This window comes from Corapipo altera, unplaced genomic scaffold, assembly GCF_003945725.1.
Source record: "Corapipo altera isolate COAL_440 unplaced genomic scaffold, ASM394572v1 112, whole genome shotgun sequence".
Taxonomy (NCBI): Eukaryota; Metazoa; Chordata; class Aves; order Passeriformes; family Pipridae; genus Corapipo; species Corapipo altera.
Window position 1 is genome coordinate 3,740,904 of NW_020884899.1, and position 26,275 is coordinate 3,767,178.

A 26,275-nucleotide genomic window follows, 5' to 3' on the forward strand; every position below is an offset into this window, starting at 1 on the left:
AAAGCATCCTTCGGGTGCCTGGAGTTTGCAGAATTGCTGAAAGACAGTTCAGAAGATAGATTGGCAGGAACATTATTCTGTTAAGGCTCAAGGATTTCATTTTGGTGCATCCAATGGAAAATTTGATCAAATAGTTATTTGACCTTTGCACGAGCTTCTAATACATGTGAAAAAGATGCTCTGGTGCAATGATCTCTTTGGCAAAAGAGGTTGTGGACTTTTTAACATAACTGGCCTTTTTCCAAGAGATATGTTTTATTTCTTTTGAGTAGGGAATTTCCATGACTTGCACATATGGAGGTGGCCTTCAAGCCAAGCCTGAAACTAGTGGTATCTTCTGTCTTTGTTTTTGTTGGCAAACAGGGTATCAGAGAGCTCTTTAAAGTAATAAAATAAAACTGACATTGCCTTGTAACCAGCAGATACTGCAATCAGGTCTTAAAACAAAGCACTATGGTTCTCCAACAACAATTCAGTAAAACAAAAAATTGTCAATATTATCTTCTCTGTGAATTTTGGAACTCTGGTTAGAATATAAATAAATACTAGAGCTGAAGGTAAGTACTTCTGAATCTGTGTTTGTGTACATATTAAATGTAAATAGTATAGAAGAGGATAAACTCATATTGCAAAAATATTAATCTTATTTTAATTTTAAAAAGACTTTGGCTTTAAGAAGGTTTTTTGCCTCCTAGAATCTGAAGTGTTTATTCTCTCCCTCAGGAGCTACTTACAGGTTGCTGTTTAATCCCCTTCTCCCAGTATCTCACTGCATTGAACTAATACCATTCAAAGAGGTAGTAACTTGTCCCTAGTTGAAGCAAGTGGTTGTTGCCTTGTTCATACATTGAAAAATCATATTCATAGTTGTAAAGACAGCACCTCACTGGGTATTTATGTTCAGTTGCTTCTCTAACATGGACCCTAAAACTTGCTAATGTTGACATTTTTCCTGTGACATCTTTGAATTCTCTAGGAATTGAATTCAGTGTTGGACATTTCATTATTTTACCTAGTTCTGGTGTAAGGATGACTGACCAGTAGTTCTGCAAAAAATTCCATGCTACACTTCTAATTCTTTCTCTTCTGCAACTTCTTTTATACTCAAAGAACCATGCAATGTTAATATTACCAAGCCAGGTATCATAATTCAATATATTAGAGACTTTTAAAGCCAGATTAGCTTGCCAGTTCATTTAAAAATTTGAGCTGCATGACTTCTTTTATTCTGCCTTTTTTCAGTTGCTTTGTATCATTAGGAAACCATCATCTCTGCAGCTGACATTTTTTTAGGCTTGGTCTTTGCTGTAAAATGTGTGGGTTTGTTGGGTGTTTTTATTATTTGGATAAAGTTGGTTTGGCCATTTTCAAGCATAAATAAAATGAACAAATGTTGTCCCATTTTAAGGTTCCTGACTTTTTAGTGCAATTTTAAATATAAATAGGCAAAATATGATGGAAATAGTTGAAATAGAATGAATGTTTTTCAGAGGATGTAACTATTCTTGGTAAGTGCTTCTCTACTGTAAAAAATGTGAAGTCAGACTTCACCAAGCATAAGCAAGTGCTAAAAGAATTAAGGAGCAATGCCCTGAGAAATCTGAAAATATGGTTGATGGTAAGAAAAGACTAAATGTTTGTTTGTTTGTTTGTTTGTTTGTTTAATGGGGTCCTCAATTCTCATTCTATAAATGCTTGATGCCTTCATAAATAACCCTACCTGGAAAAAATCTTAGGTTGGAGAGTACTAAATAAAAGGTTGGTTACTTCTAGAGAACAATCTGGATTGCCTGATTTAAATGGCCACAATCCAACAAAATATATGTTAATATATCCAATATGAAATAAGACATCTGTGAGGAACAAATGCAGATCATACCTTCAAGATAGAAAAAAACTCTGTCTTGGAAACAGACACAGAAAAATTTTCATGCATCCTCAACAAAATATCATAGCTTAAATGCTATTCAGGTTCGTATGTACACAAATAAGTTGAGAAATTTTGTGTGAAGCACTGACTTAAAATTAAAATACAAAACTCCACAATCCAAGACTTCTAGAATACTGTGTCCAGTTTTGATGGTTAAGTGTGAGAAGGGAGGGGAAATAAGAGATGGAAGGAAAGCCACAAAAATGAACAAGTACTTGCTTAAACAGTAAAGTAAACAAGACTCTTAGAAATAAGTCATCTTTCTGAAGCAGGAGTTGTATCCAAATGAGGAGAATAGGAAAGAGCATTAACTTTGGCAAGTTAAATATAAACCATAATGAGGTAGACCAAAAAAAATGTTGAGGCACAACTTTATAAAGACATTAAAAAAAATAATAAAGCTTTTTGTCTAACTGTCAAAAGCAGAAAGCCTGTCAGAGACCCCAACGAGCTGATAGATATTCATAATATTACATGTGAGCTAAGGGAAGGTAAAGCTGTAGCAGAGAAGTTATTTGCATTGCTATTCACTGCAGAACAGTTCCCATGAGGGGCCTTCATTTCCAGGGGACAGGCTGGGGAAAGCTGACAGAAGGTTGACGTTTTGGAGCGAATCAGCACAAAGAACTGCTAGGAAAAGTTCTCACTTTGTGAGGAACTCGGTGTCGAAGTTGCCGAGTTACACACGGTTGTGTATAATCATTGCTTAAATTGGCCTTAGAATGCAAGAATGAAAAGCAGTTAAACGTGCTGGGCTTTTCAAGAAGGGCCTGTGGAGCATTTGGAAAACTGGGAACTACTAGGGAGCTTGGTTTCTGTATTAGCCTCCTCTTAGAACCTATAAAGAAAGAATAGAATTAGTGTTCATTCACAGGAATAAAGGTGATGACAGAGGCGAGACAAGTTGTCTTCTGCAGCAGGAATTCCTGCCCCGTAAATCTGCTCATGTTGTTTGAATGATTGGTTAAGCATTTGATAAAGGTGATTTAACTAGTGCAGTATGTCTGGATTTCCTCTTCTCAACAAAAAAAAACCACATAAAAAACCCCGAGCAAACAGAAAACTCCCCAAAAAATCCCACCAAAGGCCAACCAAACCCTTGGTGTTTCAAAGACTTTTGAAAAGTTAAATTGGTGTAGTCCTGTAGTGATTAGGTAGTGACTATGTAAATAAAGATTAGAAACTTTATGGGAAAAAAAAGATATATAGTATATGGAAAAAAGTAAAATTGGACATTACAGGGATGTTACCCTTGGAGCCTTCTGGAGAGAGAGTGCTGGGATCTCTGCTGTTCCAAGTTCTCATAAACTATCTGGAATGGAGGATGAGTAATAAAGCACTGACACATTTTTCCAGGTGGTAAGATCAAAAGCTGACTGTGAGGAATGTCAGAGGGATCTTGCAGCAGTAATTGATGGGGCAAGAAAATAGCAGGCCAAATTAAGTTCTGACAGATATAAGATACTGTTTGTTGAGAAGATTGATCTGACAGTGTGTACCTAATGATAAACTTAGTTATGCCTTGCAAATTGGGCAAGAGATCATGGAATTACCGTGATTTGTTCTGGGACTTATCGACCAGCAGTTCTTAAAAGACTGTGGACATATTATGAGATAAATGCAGGAAGCCCAAGAATATGTTATGACACTGTGTGAATACTTCCATCTTCAATAACCCATCTAATTCTCTTCAGCTGACTTTGAAACAGATGTAGAAGAATTAGCAATGTATAGTGGTAATAAAGGTGAAGCAAAAACATGAAGCTATTTCCAAGCTCAGAAAGATTGAATAGACTTACTTTCCAGTTTGAGGTAGAGCAAGCAGAAGATATTCACAGGTCTGTGTAACATAGTGAATGACATGGTTTGGCAAGATTTGGAGGTATCAAATGCAAGTATGGTGCACCAGGTTTAAAATAAAGGTGAGTGCTATTTCATGCTATTTTCAGTTACATTTTTTGAGAATGTGTTCCATAGTGGGCAAAAAGTAAAATAAAAAAAAAGAGATTGACTTGTTCTATAGACTGTAAGTATTCAGCAACAGTCACGGAACTCTCTTAAGGTACAGGAGGTTGGAACCTAAATGGGTGTTGAGGGCAGCATGTAGCTTTATATATTCCCTGTTTCTTAGGCTTTTTACTGAAATATTGGCCAGTAGACACAGACATGGAGCATTGGGCAAAATGCACATCTGGTCTAATCTGTTCTTCCCTTGCATGTGTTTTCTGTGTTTTTTAATAATTATGCCATAAGGGCAGAGGGACATAGCTACAGAAAAACATGATGTGATCTGAGTGCCAACAGTGGCTGCCCACGAAGAGAAATGGATGTGTGATCTCAGTCCTGCATCTCGGTGTGGGGCTGCCCAGCTGGGCTGCCTCTGCTGCTCGCTGCAAATGAAGGGGTTATCTCATTTTTCACTTTCCAGGACAATACGATTCTGCCTCTTGCAACTCAACCAGCAGCAGACAATGACCCAAAGTGCCTGAAGGAATTTTACTGGGTTTGGAATGGTACAAAGAAAATGACAAGCATCTTTGGTAAAATGGCATCAGTAGGTCAGTGAATTAGACCACTATGTTCAGTGAATTACACTATTTTAGTAGTTCTGAGGTCACCTACAAGTCTGGAGCTCGTGCTTTGACCTTTTTGTAGAAGGCACTAACTTGTGTTTGCAGTGGTAACGCTGCAGTCTCCTGCTTGTCTGGCCTTGCTGTGGAAACGATGCTGCCTGTGTACAGTTCTTTCTATGCCCTATTCTTTATCAAATGAGAAAGGAGAGCTCTGCCCACGGTTTGTGGCTGACATGCCAGCCGGGGACAGTTCAGCTACTCAAAATTTTCCAACCGCAAGCTCTTGTAAGTTGGCAGCTAATACTAAAAACTGGAGGAGGCAGTAATTAGAGAGGGAATGTCTGCAGCCTGCAGACTTGTGTATCTGTGTTTGGTAGGAGAACATGGCAAAGAAGTATTTAAAGAAATAGTGTCTGAGAGTATTTCAGAATAAGGGAGAAATGAGAAGTTCAGTAGACAACAAACCTGTTGGTGTTATGACCAAAACAGTGAATTTAACATTTATGATTCAGATAGATGAAACTATTTTTGCACCAAGGGCATGATTGTAAGCATCCTTCCAGTCAGTTGGTGCTAAGAAAGTCTTATGTGAATCACAAACCTCTGTAAGTCAATTCCAGAAACAAAATCAGTTTGGTTTGTTTGATTATTCTGGTGCAAACTTCCTATCAATTAGCAATCGGGGTTTTCTTCACAGTCATCTTTTTATTTTCCTCTTATTTTTCAATACCACAGCCTGCTCTCCGCTCTAAGGTCTCCTGTAAAGTCTTCTGGGTTTATATTTTCATGGTGGATTGCTTCTTTTTACATAAAGCTCAAAATTTTTTAAGCTTTCATATCAGCAGAGAATGCATGATGCAGATTTATACCAGCCACAGAAATTTCAGTGGCTTTCTCTCAAGTCATTGTTCTGTGGAGTTTTTTCTGATGTTTAGTTCCCCCTTGATTTTGTAGGTCACAGACTCCCAAGCCTTTCTTCACTTCCACAGGCCAGATGAGTATAGCTGAGAGCACCAGAAGGGCTTTCTCTAGGGAGTGCAGGGTAAACTCTTTGTCTCCTTCACATCAGAGCTTGGCAAAAATTTCTTTGCCATTGGTGTCTTGAAGGCGTAGTTTATGCAGCTTTTATACCTTAGGAAAAAACCCCAAATGTTCTTAGATGCAAATGAGGGATAGGGACTTTGGGTGGAACTGGGTATCCCACTGGATAGTAGGGGCCAGGATAATTTAAAAATGTGGTCCACAGATCCCAAATACTTCCACATTGATTTCCATATCTCCTTGCAGGAACCTGTGCCTCTTTAATAAGGATGCAGGAGCATCTTTCCATTCCACACATTTCTGCTTTGTTATTTAGATAGTCAGAAAAATAATATTTTGAAAGGAGATTTTTTAACCCTCTGCTTAGAACTGACTTCATTTGTGTTTGACTGTCTTGGTGCCTCCTGAATTACTGCCATGCCCAGCAGGGGCTTGCACTGAAGTGACAGGGCATGAGCTCAGTGCTTAGGGGCTGTCAGTGCAGGTGAAGGCTGCTCCCTTTGTGATTAACTATTTAAGGAGAGCAGAGGAAGGCAAAGGATGGCAGCTTCACATGGTGCTTGAGAGCTTGCTGAAGAAATAGGCTGGATAATTAATGTGCCACTGAGGATCACTATGGGAATTCAAAACTATTGCCTGACTGTAGTGTCGTCCAGCTGCTGCATAGATTGGGGTCTCTTCAGGTGCAGTGGGTAGTATCTCTTAATTTTTTAAGATTTTTAAAATTGTATATATATGCTGAATTAGTTATTGATAGTGGGGAGGGTTGTCTTCTGAATATACGTATAACGTATATGTTGTTTTGAAACACACTGAAGTGGTTCATTTTGTTAATTTGAGCTTGAAGAGTAGATACATCTTGAGATTTTCACTGAAGTCAGGATCCCTGTGTCCCAGACACTGCTGTGAGAAAGTATTTCTGCTTTCCTTCAAAATGAGATTGTTGCTGTTCTAGGAATGGGGAGTACTCAAATCCCTGTCCCTTCTTTAAGTCTCTTGTTCTGTGCTTGTGCATTCAGGAATAATAATAATAATTGCACAGTGATGGCAGAGATTGTTTAAGAGCTCACAGTTATGTTTGGTGTCCCAGTAACTGCTGTAATTGGAGCTCTGGAAGGAAATTTGTCCATGCCAGTATCCAAAAGGGTGTTTGAAATGCTGACCTGGAGTATTGATCACACCTCCCCTCAGATCCTGTATCGCTGTTGCATAACTGAGGTGTATTGTACAGTGCAGGTGTATTTTCTCCTGGCTTCCCTCAGTTCCTTAGTTAATTCTGGCTAAAGGAGTTCAAGACTTGCAGGAGGGGAAGGGAGGGATGAAAGAGGAATTGATGGTGCCCTGGTCAGTTAAGCTGTCAGGGTTTCCCATTTCTCCAGGCTCCAGACTGTTAAGTGCCTGGCTTGTGCCAGAGGCACTGGAGTGTGACGCTGCTCACTCTTACCTCCTATCGCCTCCTTACTCCTGTTTTGTAAATCCCAGGCTAAACAAAGGTGCAAGCCAAAACACACACCCTCTCAGATCATTCCTGGTGTCAGGGTAGCACCTCCCCATGCAGAGCTCCATGGCTTTTCCAGGAACACATCTTCTTACATGGTCAGCTGCTGCTCCACTGTTGCTGCTGTCAAAGGGAGTATTTTGCACTTCTCTACCTTTCTTTTCTTGCGAATTTTATGAAGTGGTGCCTTTTTGGTCCCTTGTTGGCTCTGGAGTGAAGATTTTCTCAATTTTTCACCTCTGCAGTTAGTGTTTTGGGTATTATATATAATTTGGAGGCAATTACAAAGAGGATGATTTTTTAAAATATATATTAATGTAGATTTTGAGTGACAGAATTGGGTTAGAGCATGCAACAGGTATAATTCCTGTTTGTTTTATTGTCACGGGCTCATTTGAGAGATTTAAATCTCTCACGCTTCTGCCTAAAGGTGACAAGTATGTTATCTCATAAAATATTTTTGCCATGGCTGGCTTTAGTGAACATACAGCACAGTCTGTTAGGAGACGTTTGCTTTTGATGTTCAAACTAGGATTGTTGTCTGAGCTCTTGTTGCTATTTATAACTGGGGCAATTGGATTGCCCTTCACAAAACCCTGTCTGCTTCAGTCCCTTCCACCTGCCTTGTCTGCAGGAGGAGGCTGGGATTAAGAGGCAACATTTGATAACTCATGTTCAGAGTGTTGCAAACCCCTGGTACTGAAGTGGTGGTGACCAAAGCTTCGTGTGGAGTGTGGTCAAATAACTAATTTCTCTGCAGCAGATTCCCTGCATTCTTTTTTTTTTTTTTTCATAGAGGACAGTGATTGGGAATGTAATTCCAGAGATGAGCAGATGAAACTGTACACAGAACTTCACTGCTAGCTCTGAAATGCATGGCACTGAAGTACCAGCTGGAGCTCATACTTCAAAACAAAATTCAGTGGCAACAGCTCGTTTCTTCACTTCTGGCAGCCTCTGAAGATGTGCGTGCTGCTGCAGTCAGGTTGAAGCAGACGTGGCCTAATGTAAGAGTAGATGTAAAAAAAAAAGAAAAGAAAAAAGAAAAGGCTCTGTTTCTGTGTCTGCATCCCCACTGTTTGCTTCAGGAGTTCGTGCTGCCCTTTGTGCTGCTCCATTACCTGAGCTGCCTGCACACGGCGCAATAAACTGGGTGAGTAAAACAATCCTTATGCCTGAACATGAGTTTTCCCTTCCCCATCCATCTACTCGTTTTGTGCAAGATTGTTTTGAATCCAGACCAGTGCAGTGATTCAGTTTATGAAATGGCCATATCATTGTACAAACCCTGCCAGGGTGCAGCTTGAGAATGAAGAACTAAGGTGGTGGCACTGCAGAAACTCTGTAAGCCAGCCTGGGCACAAGGACTGAGATATGGGGAGCTGCTGCTCAGGAGGTAGGGGTATGGTTTCACCTTCAGTTCATGTAGGTTGTTCCCTCTATGTATGTTGACTTTTTAGCCTTTAAAAAAATGTGCAAAGTAATACATGTAATTCCCATGTGCTGATCACGACAGTAGATTCTGCTTCAGAGCCATTTTTGGAGCCGAAATCTTCCATGTTTAACCTCTCTTAAAGTATATGAATCTTTGTAATGTGCAGGCTTTGTGCCTGGAAAGTTTGTCTTCAGGTTCTTTTTCGTGACTTCCGTGAATTAAGTGAGATTGTAAAATGAAAGCTGGAATATACACATGGACTTCACTGAGCATGTGCCTTTCTGGCTTTGAAAAAGGTGCAGAGCATATGTGCTCTCACTCTACTGTGAGCACACTGCATCATATGCCAGAGTGGGAACAGGACAGGTTTCGTTTGCTTGGGGGTTTTTTTCTGCTTTGTTTTGTTTTGTTTTCCAGAATGCTAAAGTTATTTCTAAATTGTGAACTGTAACAAAAAAAAAAAAAAAAAAGGGGGACAGCTTTGCAAATGTACAAATAAGTAACCATATTGATGTGAGCATGTATGATCTTAATAGAAACAATAAACTTAATTCATGCCATCAAATAAGCATATTTTATTGTGCATGTCTGTTTGGGCTCTGTTGCTGTGGCCCATCTGCTCTTTAAGCTATACCAGTAGGAATGTTTGACTTTCAGGAAAAAGTTTACAGCAAAGATTGCTTGAGGATCTAAATGCATTTGAGTGACTGAAAATATCAGTGAGCATGGAATGCAAGAAATTAAAAATATCACTGAGCATGAAGGTTAAGCTGTAATATCATTGTGGTTTTGATATACAAGGGTTACCCTCTTTTCTCTTCCTCACATTCCATTAAGAAAATGGTTTTGGGTACCTCTCTTTTGATTAGAACTCTGACTTTGACTTTCTGAAGGTTCATCTTTGTTGGTCCAGGCCATCATCTCCCCAGAGCCCCAAGAAGTTCCCTGGTATCTGCAAGGCTCTGTATGTCACCAGTGATTACTTCTTGCTGTAGAAAAGTGTGCAGCTTCCCTCAAAGTTTTCTGAATTGTGTTCAAAAGTGGATAATTGTTCCTTCTGAACTCCCTCTTGGTGGTTTTCATCAATCTATCTTTGGGTATACTTCAAGTGAAATTATTTTCCTCTTCTACCTTTCTCTCTCCTCTATTACTGCTCACTTTGTTCTATTATTGAAACATTTCAGGAGCGTCAGTGCTTGCAAATGCTGTCACTGAGCCAGTGTACATTGGCTAAGAATACGGATGAAAAGCAAGCCTGATAATTTATGCAAGATTATTAGACCAAATTAGAAACAGTCTGGGGAACCCTCCAACTCTACATTAGGCAAATGAAGGTAAAAACTGAAAAGATTAAAAATTCTCTTTGTAGCAATGTGAAAAGTCACTTGAGAACATTGTTCAGATAACATTGTAGAAACTCTGACTCCCCTGCAGCAAGAACAGCATAAGCTCCTTTGGCAATCATTTTCTTTACTATAATTCTGAGCTAACTGTGCAGCAAAATAAAACCCATAAATTAATTACTAAATGCTATAGAAACAATGCTGTAACTGTTGTAATAGTGTCAGGGATCACAGTAGCTTGGTGAAGTTCCTGTAGTTTCCTGAGGACTCCTTCCTACTCATTGGTTCAACCCAACCCAAAACACACGTAGTGCTGGAAACCAGGGCAGGAGCAGTGCCACACACTGCAGTGCAGCTCCCTGCGATGGGATGGCAGATTTCACTAGTATTGCTCACCAGGGGTATTTCATTCTGCTTCTATTTTGATAAATCCTGAAGAGTTTTGCATTCAGGAAAAGTTGTTTCCTTTTTGTGCCATACCCTTAAAAGTGGTCACATCCTTTTTCTCCTGAAGCCCTTTGAGTCATTGATTTACTTGCACGGGAACTTCCTGTGTGCAAGTCAGGGCTGTAGTTTACTCCAGTGTCCAGGTTGTAAACCAGAAAGCTGGACACAGTTTTTCTTGAGTAGTGTTTCATTGTGATTTTCCTGAATATTATTGCATCTGCTGTGCTCATTTGCTATTCTTTCAAGCTCAAACAACTGATGTAAGCTTCAGCATTACGTACGTTTCAAATAACACATCTTGTACTGGTTTTGGAAAAAAGAAAAAAAAGATTTGAGGTTTATGTGCTTTCCCCTTTCTGAATTGATATTTGTGTCACACCAATTTTAGCGTGTTTCTGATCTGTTATCAGCTGTACCAGCCTAGGTTCATGTTTATACCAGGGCAAACCTAGGAATAAACGTAGAATTGCACTTCTGAAAGTGATGTCAGTGTGATAAAGAGATTCCTGAGACATGAGTTAATTTATCTAGGAATGAAACAGATTAAAATATATGTGACCTTCTGTGGGGTTTTGAAGCACGTGAAACCAGAAGAATATGTAAATATGTCAGTGCACAAAGCCAGTATGATTTATCCATTGCCCTAAATAAAAAGGTGTGTTCATCTGATTTTACTTTGGGCCTGCCTCTGTTAGCACCTTACAAGAAGGTGATGCTCTGTTAGAACCAGAAGTGTTTGTTTCTGGGCTTGGATCTTTTTTCTTTCCTTTTCCTTTTTTTTTTTTTTTTTTAATTACAGGTAGTTTACACTGAGAGTGAATGAGTGAATGGATGAGCTGTTCTAAATACAAACAGTTCCCACGAATGCTTCTGGAAAGGTGGAATAGTTTTAAGTCACCTAAAAAGGGACAAGCAAGGAAAAGGTGTTTGTGGACACAGTGGCTTTCCCTGTCTCTGCAGCTGAAACTGGGCTCCGTGATGTGCAGTCCTGGGCTGGCCTGCACCACAAACAAGTCCACAGGACAGCAGCTGTTGTGGTCGGGAGAGTCTCTGCCTCCATTTTGGAAAGAAAACACCAGCTTTGGAATGGTCTCAGGGATGTTCAAAGCCACACCAGCTGCCTCACCAGGCAGTGAATCAGGGATAAGTAGAATAGCATGTATCTGTTCTGGGAGTTTTGTTTATGTTTTAGGAGTTTGTTTGTAAATGTGGAACCTGATGGATGGGTACAGTATAGAGCTCCAGGCAGTCTTAGTGTAACCTGTGGCAACACAAGCAACTCCTTAGAGCCAGTGGTGGCCAGCTCTTTTTGCTTTTGATTTATTTCTTAAACAGTGTCTGTGGAGTTTAGGCATCTGCAGAGGAAGATGCTGGTCCCAAGGCTCTGATTAAACAGGCCAGCACACAGCCTGCTGTCACTGACTTGTTCCTGCTGTTCTTGGAACAGTTGAGAGAGGATGTCCAGAGTTTGAAGGAGGCAAAGTATGCTTACAGGTCTTGGTTTAAGCAAAGTGGACTAAAATAAGAAAACCACAAAATTTCTCTGGTTTTTTTCCTTGTTGGGGATTTTTGTCAGCACATGTACCAGGCATTTCTCCTACTTGAGACAGATCTGATCTCCTGGGTAATAACTATTTATGGAACAACAGGATACTGAACAGTTTATAAACACTGGACTTGTTTACTTCTGCTCTGTGACTGCTCATTTCACATAGGGGTTTCCTCATCTGTCAAGGGTAAAGAAACTTCTCTGAGTAGACACATCTGTAAAGAACTAGTTGGTCTTGCTCTGCCATAGTGTCCTGGCAGGAGTTCTATCCTGCTCAGCCAATAAAATTTTCCACCTGTGCTCAGTAAGGAAGGTATTTTAACAGGAAAGTAGTCATCTTGAATTTTCTAAGAGGAAAGGAGGAACTGTTCTGCTTCGTTCTCCCAAGTCTGGCACCTGCTGCTAATGGAGGGTGTGGGTTTGAAACGTTGATCTCTGTCTCTTCCCTGAGAAGCAGAGTTTTCATTCTTTGGTACTGTGTTATTAGGATTTGCTGTAGCTGGGGGACTCCTAAACCATGTCAAGACAGGAAATGAGAGGAAACAGGACTAATAGTTTGGGTGTTTTTTTATTCTTTGTATTATTAGGGCTTGATTTCCAGTGTTTTATCATCTCTTGTGGGTTGTTGGACAGAATACAGAAGGGAAGCAGCACTTCATTCTGCACAATTAGCTGCCAAACACTGCACCCTCTGAGAAGGAGGGAACAGTGATGGTTCCAGGCCATCCAGGAGAAAGAGGAGAGAAATCCTGTGAAACAAGACATGCCTGGAGTGCTCTAAGACACAGAATAATTCATGTAGAAATTGAGAGCTGTATGAGATCTGCAGTGCTGACTGACATGCTGTCTCCATCTGAACAGTGGCTGTGCGATGATGAACTGCTGATGTGTTGTGACAGATGCCAGTCAGAGGGATGTTTTTGACAGATTTTTTGTAATGATTAACGTCACTAGAAGCAGTTGTTTGTGTTTTCTACGTGTTTGTTTTAATTCATCTCCTATTTGTTTCCCTTTTGCTGCAGTGCCCAGTTTACCATAATGAGATTCAGGAAGCTGGAATCAGTCTCAATTAGTGAGGCTACTGTAAATATTTTCATTGACAGAACTGTCTTTATTCAGTTAAGATCTCAAAATACTTGAATGTTGTTTTACGTTAAACAGAAGATCCAGAAATTCAAGTAAGTGATACCAGGAGGGCAGTTTATTCTGAAATAATAATAATCTTTAGCTGTTCTAAAGAAATTGTGTTCTGTGAAGATGCGAGAGCCCCACTAAAAGGCAGAGGAGAGGTGCATGAGGGAAGAGGAAAAGGTTCCTACAGGTTTATCTGCTACATTTTATGTTGGTTTTGGGTTGGAGTTTTTTTGTAGATTACAAGGCACCTTCTTGTCAGACCACTAAACAAAACTTTAAAAAAAAAAAATTTCTCCAGCAAATCACAGTTGAAATTCTTGATCAGTAGCTTGGAAACAGCTACAAAACAAAAGCATAAAATTAGCCAAATGCAAAATTCTGAATATACCTGGCATCTATCTCTTCATTTCATCAGCTGCTAGAAGATTTTGGAGGCTTGTCTTGACTGTGGAATCCAGGTGTCAACTCTGCAATGCTCCAACTCTGTAATGCTGCTTTTCACAGCAGTCCTAGGGAAAAAGAGACTTGTTGTCTGTCTCTGTGTTCCAGGGCTTGTTCCATGCCACAGCCCTGATCTGTTTTCTCTCACATGCAAGGCAGTCAGTTCCCTCCCTCTCCCATTTTTGTTCTGAGCCCTCCTTTTGGCTCCATCTGCCTTTCCACGTGAATGGAGATTGAGTCACACAGATCATGTCCCTCCTTTACCTCTCTTGGGCTACATTTCTGTTTACTTTTGTGTATAAATAAGATAGTAACCTTTGCTGTTCACAGCATTTTTAAGTCTTCTACAGCAGTTCATAAATCCTGTGTCAGGAAGCATGTTCAGTGTGCCTGTGCCCTGGTTGTACTGCTGACATATGAGCTTAGTTGCCTATAGACATGCCAAAGCACAGTAATGGTACAGATGAGAACCTGAGAAAAGTCTCTTCTCTCAGTTTTTTTGGGGGAGTTTTGGTTGGAATGGGAAGACTCAGAGGCAGCAGAGAAGAATAAGAGAGCATATACTGATGGACTAGAGAGTTCTGGCTCTCTGTGGCATTTTAGGGGAGCACAAGCAGTAATTGCCATGGTTTGTAGTGAGCCAGTACAAAGCTTTGCCTCCTAGGCCCTGGAAATTCTCTCAGTTCCCACTGACAGGTACAAGCTGGTGGTTTTCCAGTAAGTGTCGCTCAGGAAAAGACCCCACAATTCACATCACCCCTGGAGCATTGCAGCCACCTTTACTGTGCTGAAATGAAGTGAGCTAATTTGTTTCCCAGCAGACTAATTGCTCATGGCTTATTATAGAGACTGTTTGGTGCCCTGTTCTGAAGACTGTTTGTTCCGGACAGCATGTTTTAGAATATGTTTGTATGTGCTGGCAAATTTTTCAGGTTGTGCTGGGATATTTTTTAAAAGGTCACCTTCGGTTTAGGAAAGTTTAAAGAACTGCAACAGCTAAATAGATACAAGGAATTCAAACAAATCCTGAAGGTGGTTGGATTGTGGAATTCTTTTCAGCTTTTCAGTCTGAACTTCCTTAAATTTGCTAAATTATTGAACTGACTCATTTACATCTCTATTCTAAGACCTTCCTGGCTTTATTTTTCCTACATTTGCCTTAGAACTTTCCAGGTTTTCTTCAATTACAGTGTTTCATTAAAATTATCCTTGCAGTATTGCCTTAGTTTCTTCATACTGTGCCATGTCATTTTGACCTAAACCTGTTTCTCAAATCTGGAGCTAAAATAACTACTACCATTGTGTAGTTCCCTCTCCCTGTGCGATTTGTGTTGCCTTTCCCTTATCTGTCTAAATGAATGACAGATGTTTTTGCCTGGGCTGGTCAGTGGTTTTATGCTGCACAGCACAATAGGACCTCAGCTTTCCTCCTCAGGCTCTGCGGTGATTAACGTTGTGAGTAACGTTCCTGGAGGCTACTGGGTTATTCTGCTGGCAAAAGATTATTCTGCCCTTCCTGTGCTGAGTCTTTCTGCCTGTTCTGCAGTTTTGCACACTGTGCACTTTGGGTAGCCCTGGGGTTATGAGCCACTGCCTTATCTATCCTTTTCCTTCCATGGTAAAATCTTCTATTTGTCCTCTAGACCACCATGTCTCCCAGTATGCTGTGATACTACAAGTATGAAAACACTTGTCAGCTCATTCTGCTGAGCCACTGTTCATGATTTCTGTTACACTCTGCCTCTGAACCTGTAGGAACTGTTTGGCAGCTGGATGATAATGATCTTACTTTAACATTTGATATGATGCCATGTTTTTTGTGTTTGGAATGTACATTGGAAACGGCAGAAATTAGTTTTGGCTGGAACTTCAGTGCAATCTTGCAGGCAGTAAATAACAAGGACTTTAACAGGAAAAGAGAACCCAAACACTTTGTGTTCTGGGTTGGCTTGTATGAATCAGCAAGTCTGTGTTGCTAAATAACAAGACTGGATTGCTAAACGTAACCCAAATAGTATAGCCATGTAGAGACATAACCCATGGGATTCTGCTCCAAAACTGGTCTACAAAAAAACATCAACCTGCCTTCTCTTCACATAGCTGAGCCTTGAGCTGGGACTTTCTCTTTTTAGTATTATTACAGTAATGTGCTGCTTTCTCCTCTTGTTTACACTTATATCCCTCCTTTTAGTCCCTTGTAAAACTGCTATTAAGTTCATCCTCCTCATTTGTCATACTTTCAGTGACAAGATCTGCCTCCTTTCACTAACTCCCTCTTTTCCACTCTATTAAAGTCAGGCTTATTGGCCTCTGCAGGACTCCGCGGACAGTTACTGCCAACCGCTTAACTGTTAGCCGAGTTAACATGAAACCTTTTTGTCTTTCCAAGGAAATCTGGGAACATTCTGACAGCTCACACAAGCTGTTTGCAAGCCTGCAGTGGATTTAATTGCAAAGATAAATTATTAGATGATACTTTACTGTAAAATGCTCAGAATTATTTAATCCTTGTATCCGGGTACGTGAGACTAGGGAGAAAAACAAGATGAGGCAGAATAGAGCTCATCTGTCTTGACTGAAGGAAAAGAAACTTGATTTGAATTGCATACTCTTTGTTAGATGTTGCCACAAACCACCCTATGAGTTTCAATGTGGTAAGTTTGAGCAGCACGTTATGTAGTGCACACACTAGGCATGAAGTGGTGGGTATGAACCTGCCTTTGGAAGGAGGAGAAGCTCCTCTGTGGCTCTTGTGCCAGCACTCCTAAGCCTCATGGGTGGCTTTATTCTCTCTGACACGGCTCTCCTGCTTTTGGGACCAGGCTTCTTCCTTGGTGTGGCTGTGTGTGCGTGCCAGGTTGTCTCAGCAGCAGCCTGAGGTCCCTGCACAACGCTGTGTTACATCATGTGGATGTGCTGTAAGGGCTCTGACTACAAGGGAGGTTGGAGTTTTCGTGGGGTTTTATGTTGCATCTCTCAGTTGTGCTCATTAATCAGAGGGAGGCGGGGTCTGATGCGTTGTGAGCATCCTGGAGGACAAGCCTGGGCATTGCAGAAGAGTGAAGCCACATTTTATTAACAAATAACAGAAATGCACAACGATGGTGGAAATCATTGTAAAGGGACCATGGTACTGATATAATAGAGGCTATAAATTATGTTACAGATCAGCCTCATGGGAACTTTGTAAATGTTGAATCCTTTGCTGCCTTTGCTGTTTCTTCGTAAAATTTTCATTTTCAGATGCTCTGAATTATATTGATGAAGAGACAAGGGAAACTCTTCCCTTTGTTGCCATTTGCCTTTCAGTTTGCAGACAACTGGCAAAGCATTTTGGCCAGAGAGAAAGAGAAGAGGTTTTCTTCTTGCCTGTGTTGGTTTAGCATAGTATTTTAGTCCTCTAGTTTGGAACTAGGCAGAAAATGAAAAGATTAATAGTGGGAATTCTTGTAAGGTTCTAATTTAGTGTGGTTTGTCAGTGTTTCCTGTAGTTCTTGTACCATTTGAGTTTAATGGATGCAACTCTGAACTTACTGTCTTGGTTTGCCTAAAGTGAGGGGGCAATAAAAAAAAAATCAAACAGATAAACAAACAAAAAAAACAAACACCCCCCCCAATAAAATAAAATAAAAACAAACAAACAAACAAAACCAAACAAAAAAACCTCAGTGGTTACATCTGTACTTTGGTATCTGGAAGCGCGAAGGGGAAGCTAGAATAATTCAATTACAAGAGTAAAAACTCTGCCTCCTGGTACTTGTGCCACAGAAAAGTGTAGATTTCATTTCTTCCTAAAGGAGCACATTTCCTGCAAGTGCTGTAAAATGTACAGGAGGGAGGAAGCCAGCTGAGGTACCAGAGTGTGTGTGTCACACTCTTGCAAGCACTAGGAATCATGTAGGAAAATAAGCATTAGCCCAGCTCTGTGGAAGCAGTCAGTGTATTTCATAGCAGACATTTAATAGTCCATTAGTACTTGTGGTGACATTTCCGCAGTGTCTAAGGTGCTTATTAAAAGCACATCCATTATGGATTATGCTTCAGAAAGGAGGCATTTGTGGGCACGAATCCCCCACTGCAGTGTAATATTAATGTTGGGTTTTAAAATTTATTTAAAAAGAGAGAGAAGAATGTGCCCAGTGGAGGTATAACTTAATAAATCTTTACTGTGTGCATGATGCTTTATACTGCTGTGGCATAAATGTGCTACGAAAAAATGCATAGAAAATATTTTCACAAGCCAACTCTGGTTTCTTTTGTGATTGGTTTCAAATCTTTGACTTTAAACCAACATTTCCAAAGTTTAGTCTATATCCATGTTTTTATGTACCTTTAAGTGTGATTTTTTTTTTTGGCTATATATGCTACAGAGCTGTAAGAGCTGAAGCATTCAATACCTCTGAAATCCAGGCCAAAGTTTTTTAGACTTATTTTACTTAAATTGACTTAAAAAACTGAACTCTGGGTAGCCTATTTTGAAAATGTTGACCTCAATCACTAAGTTACTAAAGCACAAAATTTCACACAGCAATGGAAAGGCATTCTTCATGCTGTCCATCCCTTCAAATGATGTAACAGGGTAATAGTTGAACTGTTATGATAAAACTTATCTCAGAATAATTTCTGAGTCAGTCTTGCCATAGGACTATTCAAGAGAAAATAGTCCAGGAAAGCTGTAGATGGCTTAGGAGTAAATGTACCAGACTTGGTGCCTACTTTGCAAGCAGGCAAAGGATTAATTTCAGCTTTCTTCCTCCTTTGTTCAGTTAGAGACAGATAATGAAGTGAGGGCTAAGGAGTCCAAGGTACTTCCAGAAGAACATAATGGGGCCCACTCTAGGGTGGCTGCTGGGAAGCAGGAGGGACAAATCTCTAGAGGAAGGGCAGTTCAGGAAGGACCTTGTGGATTACAGGGGTGGTTCATTGGTTTGACAGCCTTTGCTAAATTACTGAAATGCGGTGTTTGTGTTGTCAGCAGCCTTGACCTCACCAGGAGGACTCGGGACTGTAACAATCCCAGACAAAGTGAGCTACGCTGTCTTTGGATGTTCATGGGCTCTTTCATTCCTGGGAGGCTCTGACCTCTAAGTGCTTTTTGGACTCAGGCTTTGATAATACTTCTGGAGAATAAAACCTGCCATCTAGCTGCCAGCACAATCTGAGTGCGGGCTACTCTTTCTGTTCTCCAGCCTCTTGCTTAATGCCTTCTGTAAGATCAGCTGACTTGATGCTGAAATGATGTAGAAACGAAACCTCAGATCAGATAAACTGAAGTCCCTGTTGCTCCAGTGGTGTGTTCACTTCAGGAAATGTTCTGCTTTGTGCTGGCCAGGATGGTTCATAGGTATAAATTATGAACTCAGGTCACTTGTCTGAGACCATCATTTACAAATTTCTCACCTCTCTGCCAATCGCTGTGCTGAAGAGTCGCTTAAAAAAATTTGAAACATTGGGGAGAAGTAGTTGACACTTCTGCTGTCTGTTTCCTTCACAAGACAAGTTAACATTTTGCAGCAATGCCGTGATGTGCACGCTCACTGGACGTGCTGGGCTTTCTTCTTCTTTTAATCTCTGCTCTGTCACTGTCCTTTTGTCCTTGCCTACAGCAGCACTGCTGGCTGTTCCATAGTCCTGAGTCTCCTGACACAGTTCCCCATTTTCTCAGAGAACTCTGGTGTTGACTTATTTATCAGTTCTACTCCTCCACTAAACTGTGAAGGTGTGACACTGGGTGTTTGCATACGTAGGAGACTTTTGACCAAATGGCAAATACCTAGACTGGTACTTCTCTGTTTAGCTCAATTAATTTTTCCAGCATCAGCTGAAAGGAGTAGTGCATTGCTTTCCTTTTATCTGTTCTGCAGTTGGCATCAAATTTGTATGGGCAACTTCAGTTTAGGGTAAAAGTCTAGAGATTTACACATGCCTTGGTTGGTTAAATTATCCTTGTGTGTTTTATGCCAGGTAAATATGCCCATTAGCAATGGGATGACATTAAAGCTACAGATTTCCAGTTTTGTTGAATGTCAGATTTAAACTGTGATTTCCAGAGGATGAAATCCTCTGTTTTTATACATTAATCCAGTTTTCACAAGCTCTCCCTGGCCAAGTATTAGTTCAGCAGAATAGCTACTGGTAATGATGAAATTAAAGCCTTTTTTTTTTATTTTGTAATCTTACCACTTGATTAGGCTGATTCAGGTCAGCAAGAATTACAGAATTTACTTGTATAAAATGAGGTTTTAGAAGATCCTTGTTTCTGAGATTTGATCTGGAAAGGAATTGAGGTCTTGCAACTTTACTGTTCCTTTCTTCATGGGGAGAAGGATCACAGAATCACTCACTAGGCAGGGTAGGCAGGAATTTTTGGATGTGGTCTAGTCCAAACTCCCCTGCTCAAAGTGGAGTCACCTGGAACAGGTTGCTCAGGACTGTGTTCAGTTTTGTTTGAACCACCTCTGCGGGCAACACGTTCCCATGTTTGACCACCCTGGAAGTATTATTTCAAATGGAATGGAATTTCTTATATTTCATTTTTTCCCCCATTGCCCTGTATGTTGTGCACCATGAGAAGAGTCTCTCTGCCTTCTTGACTGCCCCTGTTGGATGTTTATGCATGTTGGTAAGAGCCCCTTGAGCCTTCTCTGCTCAAGGCTGAACAATCCCAGTTCTCTCAGCCTCCCCTCACAGCAGATGCTCCTTGGACTTGCTCCAGTGTGTCTCCCTTGCAGTGTGGAGCCCAACAGTGGCCCCAGCCCTCCAGCAGTGCCCCCCCAGTGCAGAGCCGAGGGAAGGGCCCCCCAGTCCCCCTCCTCATGTAGCCCAGGGTGCTGTTTGCTGCCTTCGCTGCACGGGCACAACGCCGGCTCGTGTTCAACTTGCCCACCTGGACCCTCAACTTTACTTGTCTTACAGCCTGTGCCCCATCTCTGTGATACCTTGAATAAAGGCCTCATTCATCTTCGAGTTATCTTTCTTCCTTCAGTTTCCTTAATTACACCCTTGCTAATCATTTAAAAAGAACCCCATTGATCAAGAGGTAGACTACCATGGAAACTATCACTAAAACTCATTGGAGGGTGGATTCTTCGTCATGCTTCTGCCCATAGTAGCAGCAAGTATTTTTTGTAAGTTAGAAGCATTTTGTTTTCATTTGTGCAGACAGGAAGAAAGTGTAGGATAGAGCGTATCTTATTTAAGCCTTAGCTCTCTTCTGTGTTGCAGGTTTGTAAATCTGCCTTCCTATCTTTCTGCTTTCAAGCCTGGTATGCTTAGAAACCAACTTCATAACAGTAAAATATCTCTGAGCAGCACCTCTGGTCTCTCTCAGCACTAATCAGTGCTAAATCACCCATCCTGGGCTGTATAGGAATTTTAAAGAATCTTAAGAATGTAATGATTGAGCTCGTAACCAAAATGGCCAATCTGACATTAAAATCAGACTTTCAGCTGCAGGAACAGAAGGAGCAAATATATTACCTAAACTTGCAAAGGGACTTGAGAAACCACAACACAATAAACTTGCTTACCAGGAAAACTCTTTAAAAGAAATATTAAAAATAGAATTCTAAACATTTAGATGACCACGGTATGACACAGAGCAGCACAACTCCTGTAATTGACCGTCACGCAGTGTGAACCTGTATGAAATTTTGCTCATACTGAGCCATATGTAGTGGCTCAAATCTCACGATTCAGTGCTCTGAGACAGGATCTGAAAGAGATGTAACATCATATACATGTAATGAAACTGCTATAGGGACTGTAGATTAAAAAAAAAAAAAAGGAAGAACATGAATTCTTGCTCTTTAAAGCAATGATTATGAAGCTGATTGGGGTTGGGAAGAAACTGTATCTCTGGACAGTTTATTCCACTGTGGCTTAGCATAAAGTTATTTTACATTTGTGGGAAGCATGTTGCTGGTTTTTGTTTTAGGTGGGATTGCTTATCTGATTTGGTGTAGCCTTGATGTTTGAAGTAATACATGTCCTACTGTCATCTAACTGAGTAAAAACATGTGCGGCTGCACACATCTTATTCATAGCATTTTTCCAAACCCACCAGCTAATCTAATCTCAGTTAATTGTTTGAGTGATTTCTGTGTCTACCAGAGGTAATTTGTCAACACTTCCTACACAAGGCTGGTTTTTCAGTCATTCAGCAATATGCTGAATCAAAGCACACGTATTTACTGCGCTTCCTGCAGGTCTGTAGGACAAGGTGTGAATGCCCAAGGCAAAGCTGTACAGAAGGTGGAATGGGAGAGTGTCTCTATGGTCACCTACTTTTGGGCTGTCAGATTGAGGCTCTGAAATTGCTCAGTTGGCCAGGGTTGTAGTAGCACTTCTCTTCTTCCTGTGCCTGACTTGTTCACGTGCCAGCTCTTTGACAGCTGCAGGACATTGCTACAGAGGCAATTTTCCTGTGTCTGAGCTTCATTCCCACGATAGCTAGTGGGTAAAGAGGAGTAATGTGGCTGTTTGTCATTTGTGTCTGGACAGACTTCATCTCCTTATAAAGTATGTCTCTTTGAAAGCCGGTGTTTTACTCCTTGTGTGCTGCTGCTGAGAAACATTGGCCAGGTCAGAAGAGCAGGAGAGGATCTCCTTGAAGCAGTTGGTAGATGCCATAATTGCTGTTTCTTATTCAGTGCAGTTTGTGGATGTAGTGACTTCATGTTCTTTCACCAGCTCAAGCCCAGACCGCTTCCTGAGTGTGCCATGGTTTCTGTACCTCTGGCCTGTTTCCCAGAAAGCAGCTGGGGCTTATTGTATGTGTATGGCCCTTCAGTCCTTTACAGATCATAGAATCATAAAATGTTTTGGGTTGGAAGGAACCTCAGTCATCTAGTTCCTCCCCTCCTTCCCCCCGTGGACTGGGACACCTTCCACTAGACTGGGTTGATCAAAGCCCCATCCAACCTACCCTTGGACATTTCCAGGGATGGTGCTCTGGCCCTCTACTGTCTTCGTGACCTTCCTCTAGACTCACTCTGTCAGATCCATGTCCTTCCCTGGCATTTGTAGTGGTCCTGCCAGGAACTACAGTGTGCAGAGAGAGCTTTTCAGTCATACGCAATAAATCTGAAACTTCCTGGTCATCATGACAACCACGAAACATCTTAGGGAAAACTGTCCTGTGTGAACACAGGAGAATGCTGGACTCCTTATGAGGTGGGAGAGGCACTACTGCCTGCAGTACTTCCTGATTTAAAAGTTGCCAAGTGGTCTGCCAGGCCATAAAGGAGTAGTTGCTCACCTAGGGGATGAGGGCAAGTGGCTTGAGGTAGACACCAGGGAAGCCAATTGAAAGCTTTAAGAGAGATACAGTCTGAGAACACGTAAGGAACATAATTGATTTAAAGGCTTCTATTGTACAGGGATGGAGTGTACTTCCCAGGTGAGAGCTGCATGAAACAAAACTTATTTAAGCTTGGTAACATCAAATCCCAGAGGCAGAATAAGGGAAGACCTCGAGGGCACAGAGGGATTGAGAAGCAGGAGGCTATGTGATTGCTGAGGCAGCTGGAGGGAGATCTGATCTTCTGTGGGGGGTCTTCTTGTTAGCCTGCACTGAACTTTCCTTTGGCTTTTAGTACAGGGAAGGAAGGTAGAAGGGAAAAATCAGATACACTCTTTCTGCATAACATGTTTCTACTTACATGCAGCAGAACAAAAAAGATTTAATTCTTTGTGCATCAAGTCATATACCTGGGCAATTCCTTGCCAAAGCATGTGACAGCTGCAAAATGTCTGTATGAATTCCAGGGAAGTCTGGACAAACATTTGGAGGAGGGATCCATTGCTGGGAGGAAAAGGGGGGTTGCTGATTAGACAAACCACATCAAGCTCAGGAAGTCCACTCAGCTGAAAATGTTTGAAAGCTGTTTGAATGTTAGGGAGGAAATATTTTATCTCTTTGCCCTGCTCTTGCTTTACCTTGGACATTCATTTATTGCCATTTTTGGAAAAGAGATTTTGAACTCTGATCTGCCCCAACACAGCCTCACTCGCATCCATAGGTAGGATTTTCCTTACTGCTGGGCAAGCAAGCTGATGAGTTCTTGCAAAAATAATCCCAAGCTAAAAATCAAGCAACACTTTTTTTTTTTTTCCCCTCCCTCAGAGACAACCAGTTCTGGTGCAGTGACTGTAATTACCAAGGAAGCACACAGCTCTGATCCCCGTACCTGTCCTGGGATTAGTGTTGGTGGTTAATGCTGGCACACTGTGCCTCAAACTCCCTGCCCTCAGTCCAGGCTCTTCACGTGTTTTTCAAGAAGCACCCATGACAGCTTTCAGTGGGTGATGACAGTGAGCAGAGCAGGCAAAGTTTGTTCAGATTTGTGCTTTGCAGCATCAAACAGTAAAGAAGTAAGTAGCTATGGAATAAAAGCTCCCTCTAACTGTTACAGGTTCCCTTAAGCTGTACTGGCCCTGGGCAGGTTTGGAAGCAATTTGTTGATACTGCTACACATCAGCCTGTTCTTATTTCTACTAGAGCCGCTCTTGTGTTTTTACTGCTAATTCCTGTTTTCAGGGGGATACTAATCCCTGTAACTAGGGGTGCCATTTTTCAAATGTTGGCTGATAAAAATTGGCAGGAGTGGACCTGTTTCGCTGCCTTTAAAGCTTGGTATCACCAGAGGGGCTGTCAGTTTGATTCACTCCATGACTGGCCAAGATACTAAAACGAAAACCATTGCTGCAGAGCATGTATCAGGCTGTCATGGTGGAAAAACGTGCACTGGGAATACTTGGAAGTAATTGCTACAAGACAAGTTTGGTAACATGAGTGACCTGATTTGTTGAGGAGACTGTTTACTATGCAGTTTCTGTTAAATTCAGCAAAGTTATTGTCTCTGAAAATCTTTCTTCAGTGACTTGTAGGCTGTGGTTTAGACAGTGATATTTACACAGCACTGATGTGAGAATCTGCAGTTTTTATAGCTGGGTTTCTTGTGAACCTCACTGCCAAGTGCTCTTAGTCTGCAGGAAAAGCAAAATGTGCAGTGGAAAGGTAAAATTCAGGAGGGCTGAGCATGAGTAGTACAGAGGCAGAGAGAGTAATGTGGGATGATACTGTACTGTTTTCTCACTCCACAGTTGTCTGTTTGAGCACTTGCCCTAAGAACACCCATAAATACTTGTGGGAAGTTCTCATTTTGGCCAACAGCATGTCTATTTTCCTGGCTAATGCAAATCTGCTGTTTCTCTTGTCATTGAGATCTATGGATACTCGGCTAATGTAGTCCTTCAACTTTTTTGTTTAGACAGGGAAATTTAAGAGTATCCTGAACTAGATGGCATTGGGGACTTTAATTTTTTTTTTTAAAACTACTCTGAGTTAATATGGGGAAATCGTTTTTAGAAAAACAAGTGTTTGGGAAAAATTTGGAAGAGCAGTCACAATGTTTTAAAGGATTTTATTACAACTTTGAAAAAAAGATATTATTATTGACTGCCATTGTTATTGTTATTTATTTATTTGGTGGCTTGAACCATAGCTTTCTTGTTATTTATTCTGTTGTACCTCAGTAAGTTCAGATAAGTGACTAAGTATTTGTTGATTTATTGAAGGGTAGAGGTACTTAGGATGATAAGATATTAGAAATAGCTGGTGATTAAGATCACTCATCATTTATAGTATGGCCTTCATTTTCTTTTGGTAGTGCTTTTCAAAGCTTTCACTCTGCAGGCTGTGAGCTCTCATGCCTTTTTTTTCAGTTTTTCTTACCAAGGTGATTGTTTTGTTAAAAGTGAGATTAAATGAGAACAAAATGACTGCAATTTGTCATTTTAATGGAGAGATTTCTTACCCTGTCACACCAAGCATGTCTGCTCCCAAAATGTCTGTAGTGAAAAGTTTAATACCTTCATGGAATTACTTTTAAAACTTTCAAGAAGTGGAAGGAAAACACAGAATACATTCTCTATGACAGATGTAAATTGCAAGTAATTGTTTGTGGAGTGCCGTCTAAGTGGTTAGACAAACATAGGTGGGCAAATAAAAGAATGAGAAAAGAAACCAAAACCGGATGATGTCAAGAAACTACAGTGAATAGACTGAATTCCAGGCTGAGGTGGAGAGTGAGCTGCTGGAGGCTCCAGAGCACAAGTTCTATGAGGGGCAGCTGAGGGAGCTGGAGGTGTTTAGCTTGGAGAAAAGGAGGCTCGAGGGGAGCTCATCACTCTCTACAGCTCCCTGAAAGGATGTTCTAGCGTGGTGGGTGTCCTCTTCTCCCGAGTAACAAACAACAGGACAAGAGGAAACGGCTTTAAGTTGTGCCAGGCGAGATTCAGATTGGATATTAGGAAAAATTTCTCCACCAAAATGGTTGTCAAGCGCTGGAACAGGCTGCCCAGGGAAGTGGTGGAGTCACCATCCCTGGAGGTAGCTAGAAGAGGTTTAGATGTGGCACTTGGGGACATGGTTTAGGGGTGGCCGTGGCAGTGCTGGGTTAACGGTTGGACTCGATGATCTTAGAGGTCTTTTCCAACCTAAAGGATTCTATGATTCTTTTGTGAATGAATCCCTGATGGATTCACAGAGATGCTGGGTTACAAGGTCACTCTCTGTACTTTGTTCCACCCACTCACTAAGGGTATGGAAAGCTCTGGGGTGTGGCAGGATTTCTGTGTCAGCTGGCAGTGCTACACACTGGGACCGCTTCATGTTGGGTTGCCTGAGGGGGTCACTGGGAGAGTATTAATTGTAGGAGTGAACTTATTGATGCTTTCTACAAAGGCTGAACGCAGTTAACGCTATTAAACGTTTCTACTGGGACAAAAGTAGTGGATCAGCAATGTTCACTGCTCTTTGTAATATTCAGGAGCAAATACAAATGCTGATGATGAATATGCCTGCAGCATTTCTCTGGTTT

General features: G+C 41.1%; 1 protein-coding gene across 6 annotated transcripts in view; it reads left to right on the forward strand.

Moving 5' to 3' along the window:
• ST3GAL3 (ST3 beta-galactoside alpha-2,3-sialyltransferase 3) overlaps window positions 1-26,275 on the forward strand; it is a 138,398-nt gene that overhangs the window by 29,665 nt on the left and 82,458 nt on the right. The gene's annotated exons all lie outside the window — the stretch shown is intronic.